A 19134-nucleotide genomic window follows, 5' to 3' on the forward strand; every position below is an offset into this window, starting at 1 on the left:
CAATAAAGGCTCCTTGTCAACCGGAGCAGCAAGGACTGGGGGCTCTGCCAGCTGTCTCTTCAAATCCTCAAAAGCAGTATTAGCAGCATCATTCCAGACAAAGTCATGAGTTTTCTTCATCAACTGGTACAATGGCATGGCCTTCTCACCCAAACGGCTTATAAACCTGCTTAAAGCAGCAATACGACCCGCCAGGCGCTGGACGTCATTTATACACGCCGGCTTAGCCAGAGAGGTGATTGCCTTGATCTTCTCTGGGTTAGCTTCAATACCTCTGTTAGAAACCAAGAAACCCAAGAGCTTGCCTGCAGGAACACCAAAAACACACTTGGCCGGGTTAAGCATCATCTTGTAGACCCGGAGATTATCAAAGGTTTCCCTCAGATCATCTATCAAGGTTTCCTTCTCCCTGGACTTAACCACAATATCATCCACATAGGCATGAACATTGCACCCAATCTGGTTATGAAGACAGTTCTGCACGCAACGCTGATAAGTCGCCTGTGCACTCTTGAGTCCGAAAGGCATAGACACATAGCAGAAGGCTCCAAAGGGAGTGATAAACGCCGTCTTCTCCTGGTCCTTAACTGCCATTTTAATCTAATGGTATCCAGAATAAGCATCCAAGAAACTTAAGCGCTCGCAACCCGTCGTAGCATCAATGATTTGATCAATACGGGGAAGGGCAAAAGGATCAGCCGGACATGCCTTGTTTAAGTTCGTGTAGTCCACACACATCCGCTAGGTGCCATTCTTCTTGAGCACGAGCACCGGGTTAGCTAACCACTCTGGGTGAAAGACTTCAACAATAAACCCGGCTGCCAAGAGCCGGGCCACCTCTTCTCCAATGGCTTTCCACCTCTCTTCATTAAACCGCCGAAGGAATTGCCTGACCGGCTTAAATTTCGGATCAACATTGAGAGTGTGCTCAGCGAGTTCTCTAGGTACACCTGGCATGTCAGAAGGTTTCCATGCGAAAATGTCCCTATTCTCACGGATGAACTCGATGAGCGCGCTTTCCTATTTTGGATCCAGATTGGCACTGATGCTAAACTGCTGAGATGAATCACCTGGAACGAAATCAACAAGTTTAGTCTCATCAGCCGACTTAAATTTCATTGCCGGCTCATGCTCCGTAGTCGGCTTTTTTAGAGAGGTCATATCTGTTGGGTCAACATTGTCCTTGTAAAATTTCAACTCCTCTGTTGCACAAACAGATTCTGCATAAGCCGCATCGCCTTCCTCACACTCCAAGGCCACCTTGCGGCTGCCATGAACCGTAATGGTCCCATTGTGACCCGGCATTTTGAGATGTAAATACACGTAACACGGCCGTGCCATGAACTTGGCGTAAGCCGGCCGCCCAAATATGGCATGATACGGACTCCTTATCTTGACCACCTCAAAGGTCAATGTTTCCACTCTGTAGTTGTACTCGTCTCCAAAGGCCACTTCCAACTCGATATTACCAACTGGATAAGCCGACTTACCAGGCACCACGCCATGGAAAATAGTATTGGACTGGCTGAGGTTCTTATCAATCAACCCCATACGACGGAAAGTCTCATAATAGAGGATGTTGATGCTGTTGCCTCCATCCATGAGTACCTTAGTGAATTTATATCCTCCCACCTGAGGAGCCACCACCAGGGCCAAGTGACCCGGATTATCAAACCGGGGAGGGTGATCCTCCCTACTCCACACAATAGGCTGCTCAGACCATCTTAAATAGCGTGGAATCGCCGGCTCAACAGCATTCACAGCCCTCTTATGAAGCTTCTGATCTCGCTTACACAGACTGGTGGTAAATACATGATACTGTCCACGGTTAAGCTGCTTGGGATTGGTCTGATAACCCCCCTGCTGCTGTTGATGACCCTGGCCAGACTGCTGATTAAAGCCCCCTTGACCGTTCTGAGGATTAGAATGTAAGCCGCCGCCCGGGCCATGAAAACCGCTAGCGCCTGAGCCGCCGCCCGGGCCATTGTTGCCATTAAAGGCATTGGAATTTTTGAAGGCCTTCATGATTGCGCAATCCTTCCATAGATGAGTAGCTGGCTTCTCCCTAGAGCCATGCCTCGGACAAGGCTCATTCAACAGCTGCTCCAGCGTCGGGCCTGACCCGCCGGCTCGGGGAGGTGGCCTCCCCTTGCGTCGCTGGTTATTACCCTGTGAGCTGGCGTTGGCCACGAACTCTAGGCTGCCGTCGGCCTTACGCTTGCCACCTCCTTGGTTCCCCAGGTAATGCTGAGGACCCTTGCCATTGCCGTTCTTCTTTCCCTTCCCTGTCCTTTCATCATCTGAAGCGGGGTCCTTGGTACTATCAGAATCGGCGTACTTGACGAGGGCCGCCATCAGCGTGCCCATATCATTGCAGTCGCGCTTAAGCCGCCCGAGTTTCATCTTCAGGGGCAGGAAACGATAATTCTGCTCCAACATTAAGACTGCAGAGCCGGCATCCATCTTATCCGATGAATGTATGATCTCTTTGACCCGGCGAACCCAATGTGTCGTAGACTCACCCTCCTGCTGTTTACAGTTAGTCAAATCCACAATTGACATAGACTGCCTACAGGTATCTTTGAAGTTTTGGATGAACCGGGCTTTCAACTCAGCCCAAGACCCGATGGAATTCGGTGGTAGCCCTTTCAACCAAGTGCGGGCAGTCCCATCTAACATCATGGTGAAGTACTTGGCCATTGCCGCTTCACTGACCTCCAGCAATTCCATGGCCATCTCGTAACTCTCGATCCAGGCTCCGGGTTGTAAATCAGCCGTGTAATTAGGCACCTTCCTAGGTCCTTTGAAGTCCTTGGGTAGACGTTCATTGCGGAGAGCCGGCACTAAACAAGGGACACCTCCAGTCCTCGTAGGGATACCCACGTCGACGGAAGTCGTCGGATAAGCCGGGGGTGTCTGGTAAGCCATCAACTGAGGCACCTGTTCCGCCTCTTGCCGCGCTCTGTCTTGGTATGTTGCGTGAAAGGCTCCGTTATGAGCCGGGCCATGGCGAGGGGGCGGGTCATGGCGTCGGACATTACTTGAGCCGGTCGCTGAGACCATGTGTCTGCTATAACTCGGGCTCCGGCCTGGACGAGGGGTTGAGTGGATCATGTCCCGGCTGTAAGAGTACGCCTCTTGCTGTGCCAGCGCTGTCTGAAGGAGTTCTCTGACCCGACGGGTTTCAATAGCCGTTGGAGAGTCGTCGTCAATTGGGAGAGCCGCTAGGCGTGCTGCTGCGGCGACCATGTTCTCCAGCGGGTTAGCATAATGACCCGGTGGTATTGGCACATACTGAGGCGGGGCAGGGTTCACCCGGGGAGGCCCCATCACTTGTGGCTGAACAAGGGTCCCAGACCCGGGCACTATGATTCCCGGCGGGTTACTAGACCCTGCACCTGGCGTGTTGAAGAGGTTTCGAGGATCGTAGACCGGAGGGAGTCGAGATTGGGCCTTTTGATGCCTCCTTCTCATGACCTCATTGGACGCGTTCTGATCCATCGTGAGCCGGAAGGACTGCGCCTGAATCAACTGAGTCTGGGCGTCGAGAGCCGCCCTCTCCGCAGCCATCCTGATCCCTTCCGCCGCCAGATCCTCCTTGGCTTTCACTAGATCTAACTTTAACTGCGCCACCTCCGCGTCATGCTGAGCTTGATCCGCCGGGTCAACCGTGGCGGTCAACAGGGTCGTCATCTTGTCCGTGAGATCCATCAGCACCTGAGCCGGCGAGGGCACCGGGTTTCCCGACCCAGCGGCAGGGTTCTGAACAGGCTGTGCACCGGCCATGAAGATTCCAACCCGGCTCGGCGGCTCAGACAGGTCCGGAATACTGTCACCATCGGAACAACCCCTGAGCCTGCCATCTTGAAGTTGATACAATGAGTTTGACTCATCTGTGGACGACTCACCGTCAGAGCCGGCGGCCGTCTCATCACCAGATCCAGATCCATCGGAGAGCCCTCCATGGATACATCCCACAAAAGCATGCTTCAAGGCAGGTAGGGCCCGGGCGGGTCGTGCACGCTGAGCCGTCTCGATGAGATCGGCGCAGAGATCCGGCTCAGGGCCCGGCTCACCAATCTTGCCAATGAAGACATGAATTCCGCCGAAGGGGACCCGGTACCCGTACTCAATTGAGCCGGCGTCGGGGCCCCAGTTTGCATCGTCGATGTAGAGCTTGCCGCGACGACTCTTGGTCATCCGGCCCACAGCGTATCCCTTGAGCCCTTCGAAGCTGCCCTTCAAGAACTCAAATCCACCGTGCGCTGGCCCCACGGTGGGCGCCAACTGTCGTGGAATTGTCACGGCAGATGTCCTCGAGCTAGGACTTAGTCGTGGAGCCATCGCAGCTAGGAAGCTTGAAGGGGTTAACGGGACAAGGAACACGAGGGTTATACTGGTTCGGCCCCTTACGGTGAAGGTAAAAGCCTACGTCCAGTTGAGGTGGTATTGATTAGGGTTTCGATGACCAGGGAGCTTAATTGCTATGCCTGGCTCTCGACGAGATCTTTTCTCTTCCTAAACCGCCGCCAGGTCGTCCCTTTATATAGAGAGGTTGACGCCCAGCAGCTCTCAGAGTCCCGGCCGGCTCATAAGAGTGTCCGGCTCGGACTCTCAACTATTCTTGCCTTACACTACAAGTTCTACCATAATAGCGGTTGTAACTACGGGCCTTAAGCCATCTCCGGGTCTTAAGCCCATCTTTGGCCCGTCGTCTTCAAGCTTGGCGCCGGGCTTCAGGCGATGACCATTATGAGTAACCCGGCCCCTCCGGGCGGGTGACTCTAAGGTTTATATCCTCAACACTTTTCATTTTTTTAACAATAACTAGTGTACTGTAGACCTGCACAATACCAGTTTGAATGACTATTTGCTTATTTTTAAATGTTATGCCTGATGCAGTTAACACACCTTTCCACTTCTTGTTTTGCTTAACTAGTGTGCTTAAACCTGCACACTGAAGCTATCATTTGTAGATTATGTTGTCTACCATGGATATATTTGGTTGATGTTTAGCCTGTTGTGCTTAAAATGCTTTCATATGTACTCATACAGGACAATATTGAGAACAGTGTTGTTTTCCATCGAGGTTAGTTTCATCTCATTGCTTATTTGTACTCACTGTTCAGGATATCGGTAGCTGGTACCATATAGCCTAGGGGTGATAAGGGATTAGTCGTCGAATCGGACATTTCATTGAATATATGTGTAACCCATTTATCAGTAGGTTAACTAGGGCCATATTTTATATATCTGAGGCTACATAGCAACATGCATTGTACTGAATGACTAAATATGCAATCCTAGGCTACATAGCAACAAGGAAGAGTGTTACCTTAATGTTCTGGTGATGTCTAGATATACATGTAATAAAATCATATATAATGGGATGGAGGGAGTGTTGTACTACATCATTTTGCAATTGTTGTTTAGCTTCTAATATTAACTTGGTGCTTTTAGGTACATATGTCATTGCCAAAGATCCACACTTCGACCCTTTCTGTGTATGGGGCAATGAGATATTCATGAACCAACATCAAGTGAGGAAACTGATACAGATTGTTATTAAAATGGGTCAAAAGATGTCAATCGAACTATTTGTTTACACTTTATGCAAGACAACAGTGAACTACGGGATGGTAAGTAAGAACTCTGTAGCCTTATTTTTACTGCCTGTAATGAGTTGTGTTAGATGACAATGTTTGAATGTTTTTTCCTTTGCAGTGGATCATGAAGCAGTTTACTCAAGATTACCTATCAAACTACATGATTGGTGGCCGGCCATCACAAGGGGTTGGACTAGAGTCGTGCGTGCCTTCTGCATCCAGGAGAGCACAATAGGGCCATTCCGCTTCACCTTGTTCAGCAACCAGAATGGTTGTCGCCTCTTTCTTTACCATCTATACTAGTACAAGTATAGAACCCTGGTTCATCATTCTTTATTTGGTGCTTATGTAATTCTTGAACATATGTACCTGTGAATCGAATAATGCATTGGTTGTTTGAACCTGATGGATATGAATAAAGCTATAGCCTACTTTCAAGTTCAAATTAGCTATAATTTTAAATAGTAGCAATTAAATTAGAGTGAAATTAGGGTGTGCAGGTCATTACGGCGCACACGGCCTATAAAGCACAGCATGTGCGATATACATCATAATCCGACACGGTTCACGGAGAGGAAACGTGTGTAACAATGCACACAGTTGCTGTTTGTGAAGCGTGTGTGATGTCAGACACTATCACAAACAATGCGGGGAAAATAAATGTGTGTGATTGTCTACCTATCATACACAGTTTACAATCATGGACTGTTTGTGATGTGCCAGGCATCGTAAACGTAGAGCCAGTTTGGTACGTGCCTGGAAAACTCCCGTGCCTGGAATGTGCCTAGTTATAGGTAAAACCACAAAACTCCGATTGCGATGGCAATGCGAGCACAAACGAGTAACAAGGATGAAACGTTTGGGATATTCGAAATATCAGAAACTGTATGCATCAAGGCTCTCTATCCCCGATGGTTTATGGGTCATGTGGGAAGGACCCCCCTATCGCCCACACGCACTTGGCGACGGTTCCAAATGCCGTCGCGGAAAGGGGTTAAAAACCGTTTATATAGCACCTCGTTGTACTAGTGGGGGGGCATGCTGCCCACTAGGCACCAGGGCATGCCACCCCCCTCTAGCGCGCCATGGTGGGTAGTGGGCCCCTCGAGGCCCATCTCAGCATGAGTCCGACGCCAAAAATCCTATAAATACAGAAACCCCCAGAAATAACCCCTAATCAGAAGTTCCACCGCTGCAAGCCTCTATAGTCACGAAAAACCAATCTAGACCATGTTCCGGCACCCTGCCAGAGGGGGAAATCATCACTGGAGGCCAACTTCATCATCCCGACGGCCACCATGATGAGGAGGGAGTAGTCCACCCTCGGGGCTGAGGGTTTGTACTAGTAGCTATGTGTTTGATCTCTCTCTCTCACGTGTTCTCGATTTGGCATGATCTTGATGTATCGTGAGCTTTGTTAATATAGTTGGGTCATATGGTGTTTTCCCCTCTCTATGTTGTTGCGATGAATTGAGTTCTACCTTTGAGATTTCACTTTTATCGGATTGAATACTTTGTTGGATTTGAGAGCACTTGATGTATGTCTTGACACTCAACTAACGGATTCCTGAGGTGACATTGGGGTAATCTAGGCATAGGGGTTGATGCACGTTTTCGTCCTTGTTTCTCCAGCAGGGCACTCTTTGAAGTTCTTTGTGTTGGATTGAGTATTATGAATCCGAAATTGTTTGATGCATATCGTATAATCAACTCACGGATACTCGTGGTTACATTGGAGTATCTAGGTGACATTAGAGTTGGTTGATGTGTATCATATGGTGCTATTTTAGTATGAACTCTTGGGCTATTTGTAACACTTATAGGAATAGCTCTATGGATCAATCAGAAAGGATAACTTTGAGGTGGTTTCGTACCCTACAAACAATTTCTTCTTATGTTCTCTGCTAGATAAGAACTTTGGAGTGATTCTTCATCGCATGTTGAGGGATTGTTATATGATCCAATTATACTAGCATTGTTGAGAGATTGCACTAGTGAAAGTATGAACCCTAGGCCTCATTTTCAAGCATTGCAATACCATTTGTGCTCACTTTTGTTACTTGTTGCCTTGCTGTTTTTTATTGTTCCTATTACAAAAATCAATATATACTATCATTACTACACTTGTATCACCATCTCTTCGCCGAACTAGTGCACCTATACAATTTACCATTGTATTTGGTGTGTTGGGGACACAAGAGACTTTTTATTATTTGGTTGCAGGGTTGTTTGAGAGAGACCATCTTCACCCCACGCCTCCCATGAATTGATAAACCTTAGGTCATCCACTTGAGGGAAAATTGCTACTGTCCTATAAAACTTTGCGCTTGGAGGCCCAACACGAGTCTACAAGAATAAAGTTGCGTCATAGACATCACCAGCACATTTGACGCATGCATTAACTCTATCAAATCGGCACTTTACTAAAACAATTTCATGCATTAAATCATTCAAATCAAATCGTACCAAAATCTCTACTCCTAAAGGCGGACTTGGTAGTCCCGCCTCACTCCCACCAACCCCTCGGCAAACTCTATATTTCGCTCGTGAGCGTCACACGGGCAACCTTTCGCTGAAGCGCGGCCAAGTTGGGCCAGCCCATTTGGCGCGTACGTTAACTCAATCAAATTAGCACTTTCCTAAAACAATTTCATGCATTAACTCATTCAAATCAAATCTAAACAAAATCTCAACTAAATCCAAACTTCTTTGACTTCCACTACTCTTGCCAAGTTGGCCGGCCCATTTGACGCGTGTGCGCGTTTTTATATTTCGTATTTTTAAGTTACATGTTTTGGTTTTCTTTTTTCTGATATAATTTTTGTGTGACCAAATAAAACAAAAAATTAAACCGATTTTTCCCTCCACCTTCCACATTCGACTTTTTGTCCTTGGATTTGTTTTTCATCTAATCATTCCGATCCATAATTTTTCTATGCAGCAAATCTCTCGCGGGGGAAAGAATCCGGAAGCAATCCTCCCTTTCTTAAAATTGGATGCAATCTTATTAAATTGGTTGGCTATTTATGAGTGCCATGAGCAAATGCAGTAAATCGCTCCAGAGAGAAGGAATCCGGACGCAATCCCCTCTTTTCAAAAATTGGGATGCAATCTGATTAGATTGATTGACTGTCCCTCAGTACCATGCATGAAGATATATTCTGAGCCATAAGATCTTGTTCAACCAGCCATGAAATAAAGTCCTGAAATTATCTCCCCGCGGTGCAAGGACTTTCCATCTCCCTCATGTTCACATCCCCTCTTTCTAATCATTGGGGATTGTACCGATGGCATGCCCTCCACTCCCCCACCAATTTTTCTCTTTTCCCTCATCAGTTTATCTGCACCCATCACGATTCTTCGTTACGAACCGAAGTGGTGATTTCCCGGGAGCCTAGGCCAACCCACAAACCGAGGTGGTGTTAGTTTATCTGCACCTAGCTCTCTCTCTCTCCTCAAGGAATGGACGTAGGCACGACCGTGACCCCGCGGCGCCCTAGCGTTAGCCTACCGCCCACCCTCACCCTATTGCCCCCTGCAATGGCTACTAGTGGTGGTTGTGATTGCTAGCGGTGGTTGCGGGAGAGATTGCTCCCGCGACATTGCGGCATCTCCTCATTGCCTCCCGTTGAACCACACCAATACCCCCAAAAACCCAACTCTGCCTTACGTAAAGGAAATTAGTGCGATTCACTTCTGGATTTGAAAGATTCTCTATGAGACCACACCGCGTCGCCGCCACCGGCCTACCCGCACCACACAGTCTCTCATCAGAGTCCCCCACGGCCTACCATGCATTCAATGGGCCCTTTCCCCGCCACACAACCTCCCTGTTTCTTCCATCTGGAAGACATACGACAATTTCCGTGCCCTGCGCGGCCTTGCTCGGTGCAGCTGGAGTCGTACAAGTTTGTTTCATTCTAGAAACCATAAATATGCAGAAGCCGTGATACCAAGGAATCTCAATACTCTCCTTTTGCTCGATTTGCTAGCCTGTTATTCAGAGTTTGATGTTTTTTTATTGCAGTCCTGAAAAATCCATGACTAGGTGATACGCTAGCACAACTTTTTTTTGCAAGTATGCGCTAGCACAACTTAACCCCCACTCTTTTGAAAGATCTATAAATGATGTGTTTGTGTGAGATCATGTGTTGATAATGTACGTAGGTATGCATGTACATGGTATATTTTGTTCAAAGTTAGGGGATATTGAAAAAATATGTGCTAATAAATATTTATAAAAATTATGTGGAGAACAAGGTCGGCCATTTGAGCCGTTGCTATTCCGAGAAACTCCCGGGTTCTTCTTGGTTGGCACCGGTCCATTTCAACTCAGTACTGGACTTACCCTAAAGATAGTGATTATGATTAGAGAGAAGTGGCCCCTATGTACATAGCTAATCTGCTGAAAGTGCACATATCGAATGAAAGTTATCATTTGGTGTTCCTAAAAAAAGATGCGGTACAAAACAAAAGAAACTGACATTCTTTTTTCCGAAATTCCGCAATCTAGGTTTTCAATGAGACAATGAATAAATCAACCATGGAGTGGAAGATTCCTATTGGGCATCGCACCATAACAAGCGTCATTGAACCCAGGGACACCAAGCAGCTCCTGCAATTGGTTCCTCGAGTTCTCAAGGTCATAAGTATCGTCACTATTAGGATCCCAGGCTCCTCCATCGTTCCTCTTCGACTGCACTCGTTCCCTCGATCCTCTGAATCACGATTATAATATGCTTACTTGAAATTTGAGTATGAGTGACCTAGATTTTGTTTAATTTGGAAGTACACAACATGTTGTAAATTATAACGTTGTTTTGATCAATGTCTCTGTGAACAAGTGTATTGTTCCATGGCAACCATGGACGTTTAATTATAGTATGCAACTAGATAGATTTCTTTATATTGTACTTACTTAACTTATTGGTTCGGTGCAAATTAGTAGTATTTTACCACATGAAAATACATGCACTGCTATTATTTTTATGTTCTTGTGACAGTCACATAAATGTGAACATTGTAATGCTTATTTGTAATGATGATGATCTAATTCTGCATGGTGACCACAAAAAAGCAGCAGCTAACATTGTACTTTTTATTATTGTTAGCTTGTCCTCTGTTGACCTGAAGAAGCAAGTTTAAAATTCTGAACACATATGTCCCTAAAATAACAAGGTGAAATCTTGTTTTTTCTTGCTATAAAGAGATGGCATCATGATTGACTTCCCTGTGTGATTGTATCAATATCATCAATCCAAACACAGTTCCTGATTTTCTGTGTATGTAAGTGTGTTCGGGGATAAAACTGAAAGAACTAGGAATCAAACAGTGGATTGTTCTTCAAGTGTACATTGAGATGAATTTATTTTTAGATGCAACTGTGGTATTAAAACTGGCATTAATGTTTTAAAGTTATATACAATTGCTCAACAAAAACTATGATACATCAGTAGTAGGTTACTTGAAGTGTACAACATCATTATTTTGTTTTGGTACAACAATTTAGCTTATTCGATCATTGACGTGAGATTATGTGATGTGTGGTATGCCCACTTGTCTTACTAAAAATTATGTGGACACATGTGGGCCTTCCACTTATATTATGCGGCATGTGTGGATGTGGTTGTGGATGGGGGTTGGGGTTGGTTTATTCAGTTATGGTTTTCTGAGCGGATAAATTTCCTACTTTAGAAAATGTGGCAAATTGCATTTCATTGTAGATGGCTTGACAACAAATTTCATGAGTGAGCGGTTCATTTTTTTTCATCAAGTCGTACAGTTTTTTATTATGATAGAAGGGTAAATGCATTGGTCGGTTGCTACAAGAGTTAATAACAAACACGGTGGCGTATCAGTTGCATGTCCAATAACGGACATCCTATTTTGTTTCGTGATAATGCACAACATTCAACTATATGTTACAATATGGCAATGGCTTAGGAGACATCAGATCTGCCTTCTTGGCTAGGGGCGTCACGGGTGGCGCACGCCTCCTCCCTCTTGATCGCGGTGGTGGATCAGCACAAACACGGGGAAGGGGATCAGGTTGGAGAGCAGGGGGTGGGGGACTCCTCCTTGGCGGTCTATGGGGGGGTACGGTGTAAAGGAGAGAGGGTGACATGGCTAAGGTGTGGTGGGCGCTGTCCGGTTTTAAAGGAAAAGGCTCCGGCTAGAAATGTCCCACTACAGCGGCAAACCCTATAACCCACATATGGGTTGGGGGTCCGAACTGTCCGGTTGAATTTTCGGAGCATGTTGGGCACCCATTTGATGTCCGAACACACCCGGGCATACGAGGAAGAAGTGGGCTTCGACCTTGGAGACAATCATAATCATTTATTTGATTCACGTATATGAATTGTAGGCTATAGTAACGCACAGGCGTTCTACTAGTATAATATATAAGCACAATATGATCTTTTCCTACTGATTCAAGGGTTTTCTTTCTTTTGAAAAATCAAGCCTGCCCATCTTACTTGTAAAGTTTTTAAATTGACAGTAATAAAATACTACTCCCTCCATCCCATAATGTAAGATGGGGCGGAGGGAATACATTTTGTGGTGTAAAAAGCATGTGACTTTTACTACATATATGCACACGTGAGTCATGACACATACCTCTTTTTGCCGTTGGCAAACCATCATGTATAGAATTATACATGTTATGTATGTCATCATGTGAAACCATGAGATCATTTGAAAAGTGCACAAAGTATCTCTCCCGTGTAAGGTGTGGAGTCACTATCTTTTGTTTACATTTTTGTTAGTATCATTTTGGTGGGAAAATGGTAACGTTCGATCACATCATGGAGCTGCTTTGAGGATGAGAGTCGATCCAGTGGATGATGATTTGTAACCCATGTGAAGCTATAATAATCTAAAAAAAGAGAGGATAGCGTGATGTCTTTGGTGTTGCTTTCTCGCAAAAAAAAGGTTAGTATTGCTGAGCCTTTTTTTCCTTATGTTCCAACTTCCTGATAAACAAAAAAAGTAATTTGAGCTAAAACCATGACAATAATTATGGAGAGTAAAAAGGTTCAGGCTGCCTTTGAACTTACCACAACATAAGTTTTAATAGCTGTCTGGCACTGTCGAGTCACGAGAAAATGCAAATTCGAATGAGTTGCAGCTTGGATGAACATCAAAGAATTGAAAGGGTGTAGATTTCCTATCTTCTATATCTAAATAGCTAGCCTCTACTAACTTATTTCTCTGAATATGCAACGTGCACGGGAAAAGGGTCCACCTCAACCAGAGATGAGTTTTGGTGCTCAAGCTCCATGGAGCTAATTTAAAAAAAAATCAAAACAAAATTTCAAAGTTTCAAAAAAAAAACTGAAAAGGAAAACACAACGCAATATGGATGTATACTGCATGTGTGCAAATTGTCATGAGAATTGGTGATTTTGAAAACAGTGAACAATTTGTGCACTGTTCACTATATAAAACCAACGATTTTCACTTTTCCCGTAGCTCGCAAATCAATGTATTTTCTCGTCAAAGTTCAAACACACGTAGTATAAATCCATATTTTTTCGAAACTTTGAATACATTTTTTTAATGTGTCAAATAAAGGGCTCCATGTATCCCGAGCACTAAACGCCGCACATCAATCATGCATAGGAAAAAAAAATCTATATGCCAACATGCATGAGAATTTTCTTTCTATTATGTTTATACTAATAAATGTTTTACGACAATAAAATATATAATCACTAATGCAGAACTGGTTACCAGTGGCGGGTGCCTGCCCGCCACTCATAATCCACTTACCAGTGGCGGGTGATGGTGACCACCCGCCACTTGTATACATGTTACTGGTGGTGGGTGGATATTCTCAACCGCCACTGATGCAAGACCCTGCTAGTGGCGAGCATGTCCCACACCCGCCGTTGGTAAGGTCGCCCAAGTCACAAAGAAGCTGCCACGACACATGACATCACATGACATTATAGTTGCATTGCATTACATAGATAAATTGATGTATCAACATTTGAACATGCATCTTGTTGGAAATATGCCCTTGATACAATAATAAAGTTGTTATTATTCTATTTTCATGTTCATAATTAAGTTCACATTAATATGCTAGAATTGCAATGGTCTTGAATGTGAGATTAGGAGGAAACTAGTTGCATGTGTAGAAAGATCAATAAAGGCCAAACAGATCCCTAGTCGGGCCTCTGGACTAGCTCATGTGTTGTTGGTTTTGTGTTCTGGACCATGGGCATTGCTAGTGTAATAAGGATGCTCACAGTAATGAGAACACATTCTTAGGTTAACGATGGTGTTGGATGGACCGAACTTATGAAATACTGAGATATCACGTCATTAATATGTTATTGGTATTTTCATATAAAGCGTTAACATTTACTTAGGCCCTTAGACCAAGAGAATATCACAGACTTGGATACCAAATTGTTGCTTTGGGGTTGCTAAACTTTACTCCATACCTGGGTGATAATAAAGGCAACTTTGAGATACACCAGAAAAAATTATGGTGTGGTGTTCCATATGTTAAGACTGAGATTTGCCCCTTCGGCGATGGAGAGATACATTCCAGGCACACTCGGTATTACGATGTCCAGCATTGTCTGGCTAGGTATAGTGACTAAGTTGTTAGGTATGGGGATATCGGAATATGAAAACAAGAAAAGAGTACAGACCCGGTAACGAGGATAACTAGGTATAGTTATCAAGGTGTTGATCGCAGGGATACCGTAAAAGTCTCACATTGGGTTTTCTAATGTAACGTGAGGCAAATTCGCTCGATAATAATTATTTAAAAAACCCAAATTTTTTCATTTATTCGAAAAATAATACACGGATTTGAATTTTTTCAAAAATAATACAGCATCGGCTTCCCTGTAGCCGATTGGATTCAATCGGCTTTCCGTAAGCCGATTAGGCCCATTCGGCCAGGCGATGCCCGATAGGCATGCAGTCGGCCAGGGCGAAGCCGACTTGCCTGTTGGCCGCGCCGAAGACGACGGGTGGTGCATCGACACTGCATGGCACATTGGGCGCCGAAGCCGGTCAGATCTTTTTGAAAGAGATATTCACGCAAAACTGTTTTTAAGATAAATGCGTTGATGCTTATCTTTCCATCCGTTGCACACGCATGAGCATCCAAGCAGTGCACAGCACGCCATTGATCGATCGGGTAACTGGCCACAAGTGCGTACGTATTTGCCGGTATTTGGGTATTCGGGACATACGTACATACCGGCGAGGCGGACACGTATTCACGCCGTTGATCGATCGGGTAATTGGCCACAAGTGCGTATGTATTTGACGGTATTTTGGTATTCGGGAGATGCATACGTACCGGCGAGGCAGACACGTATTCACGTCGTTGATCGATCGGGTAATTGGCCACAAGGGCATACGTATTTGCCGGTATTTGGGTAATCAGGACATATGTATGTACCGGCAAGGCGGACGCGTATTCATGTATGTGTACATACACTGGGACACATGTGTATTAGAATTACGTACTACCTGGCCAGTATGTGCTAGGGTAATCACCTGATCAACCGGTGCGCGCGTACAATCCATGGGCACTTGGAACTCCATGTACGTGCCCCTTCTCAAACTTGTAGTATGTGCCATGCAGTGCACCACTCGTCGGCTTCGGCACGGCCAACAGGCCAGTCGGCTTCGCCCTGGCCGACTGGGGCCGAATGGGCCTAATCGGCTTACAGAAAGCCGATTGAATCCAATCGGCTACAGCGAAGCCGGCGCTGTATTATTTTTGAAAAAAATCAAATCCGTGTATTATTCCTCGAGTTAATGAAAACATTTGTATTATTTAAAAAAATAGCTGATATGCTAATTTTTTTCAATAATACAATTTTTTTCATTAATTCGATAAATAATACACGGATTTGAATTTTTTCAAAAATAATACAGCATCGGCTTCCCTGTAGCCGATTGGATTCAATCGGCTTCCGTAAGCCGATTAGGCCCATTCGGCCAGGCGATGCCCGATAGGCATGCAGTCGGCCAGGGCGAAGCCGACTGGCCTGTTGGCCGCGCCGAAGACGACGGGTGGTGCATCGACACTGCATGGCACATTGGGCGCCGAAGCCGGTCAGATCTTTTTGAAAGAGATATTCACACGAAGCTGTTTTTAAGATAAATGCGTTGATGCTTATCTTTCCATCCGTTGCACACGCATGAGCATCCAAGCAATGCACAGCACGCCATTGATCGATCGGGTAACTGGCCACAAGTGCGTACGTATTTGCCGGTATTTGGGTATTCGGGACATACGTACATACCGGCGAGGCGGACACACACGCCATTGATTGATCGGGTAATTGGCCACAAGTGCGTATGTATTTGCCGGTATTTTGGTATTCGGGACATGCATACATACCGGCGAGGCACACATGTATTCACGCCGTTGATCGATCGGGTAATTGGCCACAAGGGCATACGTATTTACCGGTATTTGGGTAATCAGGACATATGTATGTACCGGCAAGGCGGACGCGTATTCATGTATGTGTACATACACTGGGACACATGTGTATTAGAATTACGTATGACCTGGCCAGTATGTGCTAGGGTAATCACCTGATCAACCGGTGCGCGCGTACAATCCATGGGCACTTGGAACTCCATGTATGTGCCCTTCTAAAACTTGTAGTATGTGTCATGCAGTGCAACACTCGTCGGCTTCGGCACGGCAACAGGCCAGTCGGCTTCGCCCTGGCCGACTGGGGCCGAATGGGCCTAATCGGCTTACAGAAAGCCGATTGAATCCAATCGGCTACAGCGAAGCCGGCGCTGTATTATTTTTGGAAAAAATCAAATCCGTGTATTATTCCTCGAGTTAATGAAAAAATTTGTATTATTTAAAACAAATTAGCTGATATGCTAAAAAAATTAAATAATACAAAAAATTTCATTAAGTCGAGAAATAATACACAGATTTGAATTTTTCAAAAATAATACAGCATCGGCTTCCCTGTAGCTGATTGGATTCAATCGGCTTTCCGTAAGCCGATTAGGCCCATTCGGCCAGGGGATGCCCGATAGGCATGCAGTCGGCCAGGGCGAAGCCGACTTGCCTGTTGGCCGCGCCGAAGACGACGGGTGGTGCATCGACACTGCATGGCACATTGGGCGCCGAAGCCGGTCAGATCTTTTTGAAAGAGATATTCACACGAAACTGTTTTTAAGATAAATGCGTTGATGCTTATCTTTCTATCCGTTGCACACGCATAAGCATCCAAGCAGTGCACAGCACGCCATTGATCGATCGGGTAACTGGCCACAAGTGCGTACGTATTTGCCGGTATTTGGGTATTCGGGACATACGTACATACCGGCGATGCGGACACACACGCCATTGATCGATCGGGTAATTGGCCACAAGTGCATATGTATTTGACGGTATTTTGGTATTCGGGACATGCATACGTACCGGCGAGGCAGACACGTATTCACGCCGTTGATCGATCGGGTAATTGGCCACAAGGGCATACGTATTTGCCGGTATTTGGGTAATCAGGACATATGTATGTACCGGCAAGGCGGACGCGTATTCATGTATGTGTACATACACTGGGACACATGTGTATTAGAATTACGTACTACCTGGCCAGTATGTGCTAGGGTAATCACCTGATCAACCGGTGCGCGCGTACAATCCATGGGCACTTGGAACTCCATGTACGTGCCCCTTCTCAAACTTGTAGTATGTGTCATGCAGTGCACCACTCGTCGGCTTCGGCACGGCCAACAGGCCAGTCGGCTTCGCCCTGGCCGACTGGGGCCGAATGGGCCTAATCGGCTTACAGAAAGCCGATTGAATCCAATCGGCTACAGCGAAGCCGGCGCTGTATTATTTTTGAAAAAAAATCAAATCTGTGTATTATTCCTCGAGTTAATGAAAAAATTTGTATTATTTATAAAAAATTAGCTGATATGCTAAAAAAATTAAATAATACAAATTTTTTCATTAATTCGAGAAATAATACACGGATTTGAATTTTTTCAAAAATAATACAGCATCGGCTTCCCTGTAGCCGATTGGATTCAATCGGCTTTCCGTAAGCCGATTAGGCCCATTCGGCCAGGCGATGCCCGATAGGCATGCAGTCGGCCAGGGCGAAGCCGACTTGCCTGTTGGCCGCGCCGAAGACGACGGGTGGTGCATCGACACTGCATGGCACATTGGGCGCCGAAGCCGGTCAAATCTTTTTGAAAGAGATATTCACGCAAAACTGTTTTTAAGATAAATGCGTTGATGCTTATCTTTTCATCCGTTGCACACGCATGAGCATCCAAGCAGTGCACAGCACGCCATTGATCGATCGGGTAACTGGCCACAAGTGCGTACGTATTTGCCGGTATTTGGGTATTCGGGACATACGTACATACCGGCGAGGCGGACACACACGCCATTGATCGATCGGGTAATTGGCCACAAGTGCATATGTATTTGACGGTATTTTGGTATTCGGGACATGCATACGTACCGGCGAGGCAGACACGTATTCACGCCGTTGATCGATCGGGTAATTGGCCACAAGGGCATACGTATTTGCCGGTATTTGGGTAATCAGGACATATGTATGTACCGGCAAGGCGGACGCGTATTCATGTATGTGTACATACACTGGGACACATGTGTATTAGAATTACGTACTACCTGGCCAGTATGTGCTAGGGTAATCACCTGATCAACCGGTGCGCGCGTACAATCCATGGGCACTTGGAACTCCATGTACGTGCCCCTTCTCAAACTTGTAGTATGTGCCATGCAGTGCACCACTCGTCGGCTTCGGCACGGCCAACAGGCCAGTCGGCTTCGCCCTGGCCGACTGGAGCCGAATGGGCCTAATCGGCTTACAGAAAGCCGATTGAATCCAATCGGCTACAGCGAAGCCGGCGCTGTATTATTTTTGAAAAAAATCAAATCCGTGTATTATTCCTCGAGTTAATGAAAACATTTGTATTATTTAAAAAAATAGCTGATATGCTAATTTTTTTAAATAATACAAATTTTTTCATTAATTCGATAAATAATACACGGATTTGAATTTTTTCAAAAATAATACAGCATCGGCTTCCCTGTAGCCGATTGGATTCAATCGGCTTCCGTAAGCCGATTAGGCCCATTCGGCCAGGCGATGCCCGATAGGCATGCAGTCGGCCAGGGCGAAGCCGACTGGCCTGTTGGCCGCGCCGAAGACGACGGGTGGTGCATCGACACTGCATGGCACATTGGGCGCCGAAGCCGGTCAGATCTTTTTGAAAGAGATATTCACACGAAGCTGTTTTTAAGATAAATGCGTTGATGCTTATCTTTCCATCCGTTGCACACGCATGAGCATCCAAGCAATGCACAGCACGCCATTGATCGATCGGGTAACTGGCCACAAGTGCGTACGTATTTGCCGGTATTTGGGTATTCGGGACATACGTACATACCGGCGAGGCGGACACGTATTCACGCCGTTGATCGATCGGGTAATTGGCCACAAGTGCGTATGTATTTGACGGTATTTTG

Source organism: Triticum aestivum, chromosome 3D, assembly GCF_018294505.1.
Source record: "Triticum aestivum cultivar Chinese Spring chromosome 3D, IWGSC CS RefSeq v2.1, whole genome shotgun sequence".
NCBI classification, from domain to species: Eukaryota; Viridiplantae; Streptophyta; class Magnoliopsida; order Poales; family Poaceae; genus Triticum; species Triticum aestivum.